At 39.9% G+C, this 11,084-nt stretch overlaps 1 protein-coding gene across 2 annotated transcripts in view; it reads left to right on the forward strand.

Moving 5' to 3' along the window:
* The window catches only part of rubcn (rubicon autophagy regulator), a 473,816-nt gene that overhangs the window by 123,304 nt on the left and 339,428 nt on the right, over window positions 1-11,084 (forward strand). The window lies entirely within an intron of this gene.

The raw sequence follows: 11,084 nt of genomic DNA on the forward strand, positions 1-11,084 counted from the left end.
ATGACACACTTCTGGTCGGATCTTTTTAGACCATTTGTTAGCTTTGTGTGTGGGTCGCCATAGCCCGAGTGGCGGGCGGGCGAGAGCGAGAGCGAGAGCAGAGAGAGAGAGAGAGAGAGAGAGAGAGAGAGAGAGAGAGAGAGAGAGAGAGAGAGAGAGAGAGAGAGAGAGAGAGGCCGTTTGGCAATCAGGTCACCGGTTCACCTCGCCGGGCCCTGAGCCCCGCCCACGTCTATGTGTTGACATGCATACATGTCCCTGAGAGAGAGAATACCTGACCCATAACAAGTCCCCCTCCCCCCCCCCCCCCCATAAAATAATAAAATAATCCTATCACACAAAATGTTGTATAGTAACTCCGAGGACTCTCAAAGGAAGCCCCTGTTAGAGGAAAGGAAAGGAAAGGTACCATGTTTACCCTGCAGGGTAACTGGACTAAGCTCAAGAACTTGTTTACAGCCAGGCCCTGCTCATAGAACATTTCATGGTAGAGAGGTTCAATGCCTTGTCCATAAGGGCACTTCAGCGGTGGTATAATTTTAACGTGCCGGTTCCGGGGATACGAACTATAGCGACCTTCCGATATAAAGACCGCTCCGCAAACCGTTCGGCCACCGAGGCCCACCATGTCAAGCAACGACATGGTCAGGTCACATACACAGCAGAGTGCAAAGACGGAACAATTACTGTTAAGTGCTGCAAAGAAGCACAGGAGACCATTTGAACATCTAACCCGTAGCATCTGTCCGAACAACATGCTTTATCTAATTATAACACACGTTTCCGTGCACACAGCAGCGGTGCCTGGTGGCTCGGCAACAACAGACCATATGCTGTAGCTTCCTTGTGAGTGGCAACGACCCGAGTTCAAATCAGACTCGTTGTCTCACATCCGTCCATCTTCAACCGCTTATCCGTGGTCGGGTCGCAGGGGCGACGGCTCCACCAGAGAGCTCCAGACTTCCCTCTCCATGCAGAGCAACATTAGTGACTTCCTCCTGGGGGGGATCCCGAGACGTTCCAATTAGGCCAGTGAGTCGATGTGTTCCCTCCAACTGCGCCTTGGTCTGCCCGCTGGGGTCTCCTCCCAGTGGGACGTGCCTCGAGGACCTCCCTATAGCGAGACGCCCGAGAGGCATCCTAACCAGATGCCCGAACCACCTCAGCTGGCTCCTTTCCAGGCGAAGGAGCAGCGGCTCTACTCCCGAGTCTCTCTCTCGTGTGACTGAACTTCTCACCACCATCTCTATAAAGGGAGATGCCAGCCACCCGTCGAAGAAAACTCATTTCGGCCGCTTGTATTCGCGACCTTATTCTTTCGCTAGTAGTGAGAATCGTTAATGAGGGGAATGTTAACCCATTTAGACCTGAGGACGATTTAAAGAAATGGCCTCCAAATCCTAACAGTTTTCTGAAAAACCTATATGTTTCTATATGACAGTAGTGCTCAAACCTTTTTCATGTCAAGGACCACCATAAGTATCTGTAATTGGCTGGGACCCCACCCACGGAAGCAAAGATTTGAGTTAAAAACGCTCTGAAAGAATATATATTCAAAGATCTTGCAAGCTCGTGGCGCGGCACTCGGTGCACAAGCTTGTAGATCTGCTATTTTTTTTTTTAAAGAAGAACGTGTTAAGGAATCTGAATTGTTGGAATCCCATTACGGACCCCAATTATAGGTGGTTGAACAAAGCCAAAATAGAGAAGAAGGGGGAAAAAAGGAGATCGAAGAAAACCCAGTTCAGCAGAAGTTCACAGGCTCAGTACAGTGAGTACAGTACCATACACTGTGTGGTACTGACCGCGTGAACTTCAGCTGAACTGGAATGGCACACAGCATTGGGTTGTCCTATAACTTTTTCCAAAAGGGGGCCAAATTATTACAATATGAAAACACCCCCAAGGGCCAACGACTGTACATCTCCTACTTTCGGACCATATTAAAGTCACATTATACTACTGTACGCATTGCATTTCGACAATTTGATTTAATCAATTTTGCACGACTGTAATATAAAGACTAATCGGAAGCAGGGAGTACAGACTTCACATACAGGGGTCATCAATCAGCATGCTGGACATTTCTGTCAAAGTAAAAAAAATGCCACGGACATAGAAAACAAGTGGACAATAATATTACCAGGAACACAAAGAGATAGATAGATAGATAGATAGATAGATAGATAGATAGATAGATAGATAGATAGATAGATAGATAGATAGATAGAACTCCTATATACTATAGGCCATTTAGTGTTGTATAGTGTCATACACATTCTGAAGAAAACCATGAAGACGTGCCATTTCGGGTCTTATGTAATGGTGTGCAAAAAAAAACAATCTAGAATTTGCCACAGACACAACATTTTGTCCGTGGACGGGCACATTGATGACCCCCCTGTTCACATCTGCTACTCATTTTCAGAGCATTCGTTGCTCCAGACTGTACGACGGAATTTTGAACATGTAAGATCAACCCCCTGTCTACATTATTTTGTAAAATAGCCGATCTACAAGCCACATCAAGACATATCCCTATTGATTGCGGGGGGAGGGGGGTTAACTTGTGAGGTTGTAGATCTGCAATCAAATGTCCGCCCGACGGAATATAGGCATCATGTGGGGTTATACGGCCTTTTAAAGAAAAACTAAAATACAGAACGAAATCTAGCTCACAACACGTCACGTTGTTGCAAAACACTGGGGGGGGGGGGAAGAAAAAGGTTCAAGTGAAGTTCACAGGGTCACTACAACCGTACACACACACACACACACTAGACTGTCTAATGTTGGCTTCTAGTTGGGCATTCATGCCCAGTGGTGGGTGAGGAGGAGGACGGCATGTCCCGACAAACACGTTTTTCCTTCTTTCCTCAAACGCGGCACGTGACTATAGTCGTCCCTGTAAACTTCCGACCCCGGACGATCACCGGGGTCGGCGCGCGGTCAGACCGATGCCGGCGGGGACAAAGAGGGTGATGGTCGGTATAGGTTTAAAAAAAGAAATACAACCAAAAAAGAAAATACAAAAAAAAACAACCGCTGGGCAAAAAGATGTGTGTCATTGGCTCCGTGCCTTCGACATCTCCAGCGCCGACCTCCCTCCCTCCCCTCCCCTCCCCTCCCTCTCACAAGCGGTTCATCTAAAGTTCACGGCAGAGGCTCCGCCCTTTTCGCCGGCATGTCAGAGCAGACACCGTCGGGGGGGTGGACGGGGGACCACCCCCCCGACTCCGCCCCGTCATCCCAGCGTGCTTGTGTTGCCCCAGCAGGGCCACTATTTCAGTCGGGAATAGTATGCGAGGTCAGAGCACCCCCTACGGGGCTCACCCTGACACTGCATACACGGAACAAGTGAGGATATTTCTCCCACCCCAATGAATGTAGGCTGCATTTCAATGGTGTTGGAAGAAGTATTCAGATTTTATGTATATAGGCTACATTTCAATGGTGTTGGAAGAGGTATACTCAGATTTTTTTTGTATTACATAAGTACTTATAGGTATAGCAATAGTGTAGAAATACCAAGTTACTATAGCAATAGTGTAGAAATACCAAGTTACTATATGTTTACTTTAGTACAAGTATACAAAAGGATTGGCATCAATATATACATATGCAGATTATGCACTTATACACCAATGTCCAAGTAAAAGTAATAATTACGAATGGACGTCTTCACAAATTATTTCAGAAGTCTGCATTGAATGTGTCACAGTGCGACATGTGCTTCTAGATCAGCTATTTTAGAATAGCTGAAATATAAAATAGGGCTCAAGTAGTTACTGTACATTTTGCAAAAAAAATATATTTTACAAAGTAACAGAAGCTGTATTGGAGTAAAAAGCACAATATTTTCCCCGGAGATGTAGTGGCGTAGAAGACTAGAGGGACACTTTCTACCATTGCATTTGTCTTGTGGTCAAGGGTGTGCACTTTATTTATTCATACTGAACTCACTTCAGCATGGGTGTTAAGAGTGTGTTATGGACACTAATACAGCATATCAATGATTCATATCTCATGATAAATGCATCACTCATGAGGTAGAACTCGTAGAATGTGTTAGCCTCTACATTGTGTACACCAGCAGACAACATGGTGCAACACCACAGTATGCATAATGAAATGCATGAAGACAAAGTGAAATAAAACTAATTACACAATGACTAATTTGCACAGTAAAGAAAGTTAATATACAAAAAGATGGTCATGGTCAATACATATATTTTCCTGATGAAAATGAAGTTAATGTGTTTTAGGAATCCTAATTCAATGCATTATTGTTATGAATAATTATTATTATTTAATTATTATTCCCAGGATTATTGTTTTTTTTATATTTATTAGAAAGAAGATACATTTCACTGGTATAAGTGCACTTCATAAGTTTATGGTGAACCTTTGAAACTGACTTTAAGAGATCTATACAGCATTGTTTTATAAATTCACTGGGGTATTTTATTTATAATTGGCCTGCATGCATTTTGTTTAAAATTTAACATGGATAACATATAACAGGCAAATGTGTGATCCTGCGTGCCTTTTAACAAATGCACCACCATGCACTTTAATTATAAGCAGATCTACCTTAAATAAAAAACTACACAAATGAAAGGGTCATTTCAATATGAAATTATTTTCTACTAATTGATTTGATTTAATTGAATTGATTTTCTTAAATAAAGAAGCTAGCTAACAAACAAAAAACTCAAGCAATTACCCCAAATCTGAAAAACATCCATTGCAATAAATACAACAATAATGATAATAATAATAATAACAATAACAATAATAAGAATTCTTACAACAATCCACTCCGTTTTTATGTTAAACACTTAAATGCTTGTATTGGCGTCATGATTATGACATTTTACAGGACAATTAATTGCCACACAACATTTTGGATTAGCAATATAATTTGACGTTGAACACTGGGAAATATGAATACAAATATAGAAAAAGATAATGCCATATTTAATGACTTTAAAATAAAATAAACATTAATAGTGGAAATAGCAGATCTGCAAGCTTGTATAGATCGGCTGTTTCCGCCATATTAGAAAATATCTGAAAATGTATGAACATTTATTTATTGTAGGCCTATTATTGTATTAAAAAAGTGTGCGAGTCCACATGAACTTTGTCTATTTTAAAGTGTAAAAAAAAGTATGTACTTGTGAATTTTAATATACATGTACAGTATATTGTTTTTTGTTTATGAGTCTGGCGTAGAGGATTTTATTATGCGCTGGAAATCTTTTTCAATACATTTCAAATTTTCAAAATAAATGACCATGATAATTATTGTGCAAAAATAATTGTGATTATATCAAATAATTGCGTGCAACACCACCATAGGATGAAGTATGAAAACAGGGCCCAAGTGGTTAAATATAAACGGACTAGGATAAAACACATGAGGCAAATATTATATTTAATATGTTAATAATAATAACTGTTAATAATTAAACTGCAATATTATATTTAAACCACCTAATCCCCACTGTTCATGCATTTTGTGCATTTATATAGTTTTTTTTATGTATCTGTGCATTTTATGTAATGTTTTATTAATATTGTTCTAAACTGATTGTACAAATTTACATTTTATGTGGACAATTGTATATTTTTAATGGACAATAAAGTTTTCTTTATATTTATTTTAAATTATATAATAATACACATCTAATGTGAAAGCAAAACAAATATATCATTTAAAAACAAAGAAATGCCATTGCATGGTTGTGATTACCCCCCCCCCCCCCCCCTTTCTTTTTACTCGCATCATGGTAATAAATCTTACATTTTGAAACAATGCAGCATCCATACGGAAATAAATCAATTTTATCACACACACACACACACACACACACACACAGAGAATGAAAGACAGTGAGGCTTCAGTTATAACATTTATTCAGCATAATCATATGTCATGTGTGGCAGCTAATCATAATGTCGTAATGAGTAGGGTTAGAGACAGGTTAGATGGTCACAAAACATGTCAAAAATAAATAGGAAATAAATAATATCCCAACCACACTAATAATATTCCAAATGCAGATCCCAGTAGAGGTACAGTAACTTTTCTTTACCAATATTTGTCACGGCAAAAAAAAAGAGTATATTGTTGAAGTCAGTACAAAACTTTTTTTTTTTTGGTTTTCAAATAGTGAAAATAGCCGATCTACAAGCTCACAGCGCGCCACAACTCATAGACCATTTGTCTTGTATGATCAGTGGTTCTCAAAAAGGTTGCGGTGCGGGGACCCCCAGGGGTCAAATGAGAGGGTTGCAGAAAATAACAGGATCTGCCATTTTTGAAATGTTTGGGAAAATATTAAAAACATATTTGGAAAATGTTGAATCATTTTGATAATTCATACATTTATTTTCTTTCTTTTTTTTTGACTTAAAGCTTCTCTTCTGGGGGTCCCTGGCACAAATATTTTTCAGATGGGGGCCAAATACACGGCCAGATACACATAAATCTGGGGGTCCTTTTTTGTTATTGTTATTGTTATTTTCAATACTTATGCAACACTCTTGTATGAAGTAGGGCGTTATCCACCCCCACACACACACCTCCCCCCCCCCAATTTAAAAATAAATAAATACATAAAACCTTGAAATATGGTAATATGCCTGACAGCAGTGATAATAAAAATGGATATGTGTCCATATTGTCAGTAATTGTCACATGGTTAAAGGCAAATGACTGACTGTGTTTGTTCACTCTAAAAGGTCATGTGTGATCAGTGCTTTTAAATCAGACGCAATTCTCACAAATGCAGATCTTGGTGCATTTCTATTTTGTTTGTGGAATATGAGTATTAATACATAAATGTATATACTCTCTCTCTCTCTGTGTGTGTGTGTGTGTGTGTGTGTGTGTGTGTGTGTGTGTGTGTGTGTGTGTGTGTGTGTGTGTGTGCTCGCGTGCATGTAAACCAGACGTTCTCAAAGTGGAGTCAGTAACTCTGAGTGTACAAATGGACCCTTACAGGTCTGTAACTCTGATAGTGTAGCCTACAAATGGAACCAAATGGACCCTTACAGGTCTGTAACTCCGATAGTGTAGTATACAAATGGAACCAAATGGACCCTTACAGGTCTGTAACTCTGATAGTGTACACAGAATAACTAAATGGACCCTTACAGGTCTGTAACTCTGATAGTGTACACATGGAACCAAATGGACCCTTACAGTTCTGTATAACTCTGATAGTGTACACATGGAACCAAATGGACCCTTACATGTCTGTTGTGACTCTCAGAGTTGTGGTGGATTCTTAATTGAAATAAATAAAAGAAAATAAGTTTGAGAACCATTGCTCTCAAATGGACAACTCTACTGAAAATGAGGAAAGACCTTGAGTGCCCACTAGTGTCCAAAATGAGTACTACACGAGGTCGCCAGCTCAAACAAATAATGTCCCTTCAGGTCAAGTCCAGGGGTCACCAACATGTCCGTACAAGGGCAAACTTGTGTCCGTGGCAAAGACTTGGGCTGCGTCCGAAATCATTCCCTATGCCCCATATAGTGCACTACTTTGAGGTTCCGCCATTTTGTTATAGTGTCCGAATATGTAGTGAGCATTTTTGCACCCTAACGTAGTGGACTGAAGTATCCCACAATGCACCGGGAATTGTAGGGAGCATCCGATGGTCACTACAAAAACACAGCGAAGCAAATCTGCCCCATAATGCATTGCGCAAGCTCGCTCTTGAGCGCACATGCACGCGTTTGCGCACGTGCGCTGCTTCTGCATGCATGCGCTCATTGCGCTCCAACTCAGAAGAGGCAGAAGTTGAACCAGCGAAAGAAATCAACACAAATGTACTTTTTAAACTTTCGTTTTCCCCTCTTTTCTTCCCTGGCGGATCTCGAAGCTACAGATCTCGAGACAAATGATCTGTGCATTTATTTGAAATTGTTTTATTTTATTTTATAATAAATCTACTCGTTTGCAATAGTATTACTAATCTGATTAATTGTATCACCCAGGCCCAGCGCATGACGTTAGGAGAGCAATCAGTTGCTTGCTGTAGAATATATTTGTGAGATTCTTTATCACAAACGTAGGCTAAATACATGCATGTGAGACACATATTAATTGTGTCCGAACATATGTTTTATTAATATTCATTCATTCCTGCCATGAATATGCTATCTAACATTATTTCATTGAATTGCAATAAATTGCAACTTCATTGTGTAGGCAGTCATTTATTGGACTGCTGTTTCTGTTAACACCAAACGTCCGTATTGTGAGAAGAGCTTAGATCGGCTACTTTTGGTAATTCTTTACCAAAAGTACCCAAGTAAAAGTATACAAGCTCACAACACGGACGTCGCGCGTTGCTTAGATCGGCTATTTTTGCCGTATCCCCCCCCGCCCCAGGATTAGCGGGGGTTCATGTGGTTAAGATTAAATCATGCTGCTGATATTTTCATATATTGTCAAGGTTGTGCACTGTTTTCCCATAACAATGGGCCTATGATTATTATCAATAAATTAATATTAGACTATATCCATTATCCTAAATAACCTTTTTATCATAGATATATAGGCCTAAATGCCTGCAAACATATTTTCATTAACCTATTTTTTCCTTTATTCATTCATGAATTTAAAAATAACTTTACAAACTGTCCTTGCAGGGAGGTGACAGCCAGACTTATTTGATACAGTCTGTTCCTAGCGGAAATTCAGCAGCAGCGTTTTGATTGGTTTCTTGTAGTCAGTTGATTCTTCATATCCAAATGAGTGAAATGGCCGGGATGATTTGTTTATTTTTCAAACAGTTCTTAACTTCTTTATGAGGCGATCTGAAAAAACCTAATGGGGATTTCATGCAAATAAAAAGTACATGAACCCGCGGAACTACAGCGCCCTCTATCGATATTGACGTCAGAGTCGGTGCTCCCCATACAGGGAGTATTGTCCGAAATCATCACTATAGAGTCCACTAGAATCTGGATCCCCGTATGGGGGATAGGGAGTAGGGAACAACCCTAGCAATTCGGACGCAGCCTCGGTCATGTCGGTGGCCATTTTTTTTTGATTTTCTGTTTTACACACCATTATAATAATGTTCCTATTGTACCACTTACTGAATGTGTAGTCTCCACAATTTTAGTATTTCTTCAGAATATGTATGGCAATTATTTACTAGGACACTATATCACATTAGGGGTCCACTAGTACTAGTGGTTCTAAAAAAAGTTGTATTTGTAAAGACCCCCTTAACTCTCAGAGTTATAGACCTGTTATGGTATTTCAGGACTATCGATGTTTGCGTTTCGGGTAATATTTGTTGTCTACTCATTTTGTATGTGGCAAAAAATGTAACAAATGTCCACCACAAGCCCCTGGTCGAGTCCCTTCAGGGAGAGGCAGCGTTCGCGTTCACCAGCCAACCATCCCAATTAAACATGCGTTTTAAAACCTCACCTCCAAAAACCATTGTTTTACAGGGAATGGAATAAATAAATAAAAACCCGTGTTCCCCAATAGAGCGTCGCAGTTTCAGAACAACGAGGACATACCGGAAGAGAATTTCCCCATTCATCTTTTTTCCCATAGACATTTCAAAAAAGTACTTATTTAAAGACCTTTAAAAGCCTCGAACAAAAGGCAACTCGGATGATGACAAATCACGACAATAAACAAACAAAAAAAATGTTTGGGACGGACAAATAATTAGAAAGAAGAAAATCTAACAGTGCTATTATTTGTTTTTATTTTTATTTGTTCGGCCCAAAGAATTGTGTTTATTGTCATGATTTTGTCAGGAGCCGAGTTGGCTTTGTCTGAGGCTTTTAACCCATTTTGGGCGGGAACCCCTTTTGGTGTTTTAAACATCGTTATAATTTAGCTATTGAAAAATAGCAGATCTACAAGCTCACCGAGTGGCGCGCTACGAGCTTCTAGGTCTGCTATTTTCTAAAAAGGATGTAGAAGAATTCTTTTAAATTTTGACGTCAGGCCAAAATGGGTTAAAGGTCTTTAAATACTTTCTGAAACGTCTATGGGGGGAAATTAATGGGAAATTCACTTCCGCTGCCCTCGTAGGGGGCGGGGCATGCGGCGCTCTAAGGATCCAATAGTCATTATGTAGACCCAAGTTACTGAACAAACACTATATAGCAACGATTTAATACAGTTACTTTTATCAGAAAACAGACAAGATTTGACCAAAGAAATATTGCTTATACCATAAAGTGGTAAGCCCTATACTTTATACTTGAATAAAAGTTCAAATAGCTCTTAGAGCCGCTGTTTGTTAATAATAACTTGTTATCATCTCAAAACAATATCATCAATACAATATCAATGCCAGCGTTAATTAATAGATTTTGTCCGTGTATGGCCCGGCTCCAGTGGAGACCATAATTACAGGGGTTTATAGGGTGGTTGTTGAAATACATATTTGTGTGTTATCACCGCCATCACAATCCTATGATTTCCATGGGAAACACAGTGTCTATGTAAAAAAAAGACATAACATTATACCACGATCAGTACAATCATGTCAGAGAGGTTCTGAGCACAAAGTCCAGGACACTAGAAGGTAAACTGGAAGTATAGCCAGTAGTAGCGGTACAAAGTCAATACAAAAAGTACATATTACGAAAGTACATTATATATATATATTTGTTTTAATATATCAAGACATTGCTGTATGTAAATGTTGAACATTTCCCCCCCCAGTGTCCTCCCACCCCCTAAAACAATGTAAAATACCAAGAAAATAGCAGTAGATCGTCTATTTTCTCTATAGCGGTTAATTCATCATAATATATATTTTTTTCCTACATTTCAGGCCCGGGCGGCTAGTGTAGCGGTTCGGGCACCTATACACGGCGGCGTGGCGCGACTGGCGTGGCGCGGGTTCAACTCCCGATCCCGGCGACCTTTGCCACGTGTCAACCTTAAGAGTATATGTTTATATATTAATGGAGACGGCACCGGATTTCTCCTCCCATTCCGCTGGCCGTTGACTATCATTGCGCCGTTTGCGCGCGTTCACGTGTATGAAACATAGCGTTCAGTTCACGTGTATATGAAACA

This window comes from Protomyctophum bolini (genome assembly GCF_963924005.1).
Source record: "Protomyctophum bolini genome assembly, chromosome: 8".
In the NCBI taxonomy this organism is placed as follows: Eukaryota; Metazoa; Chordata; class Actinopteri; order Myctophiformes; family Myctophidae; genus Protomyctophum; species Protomyctophum bolini.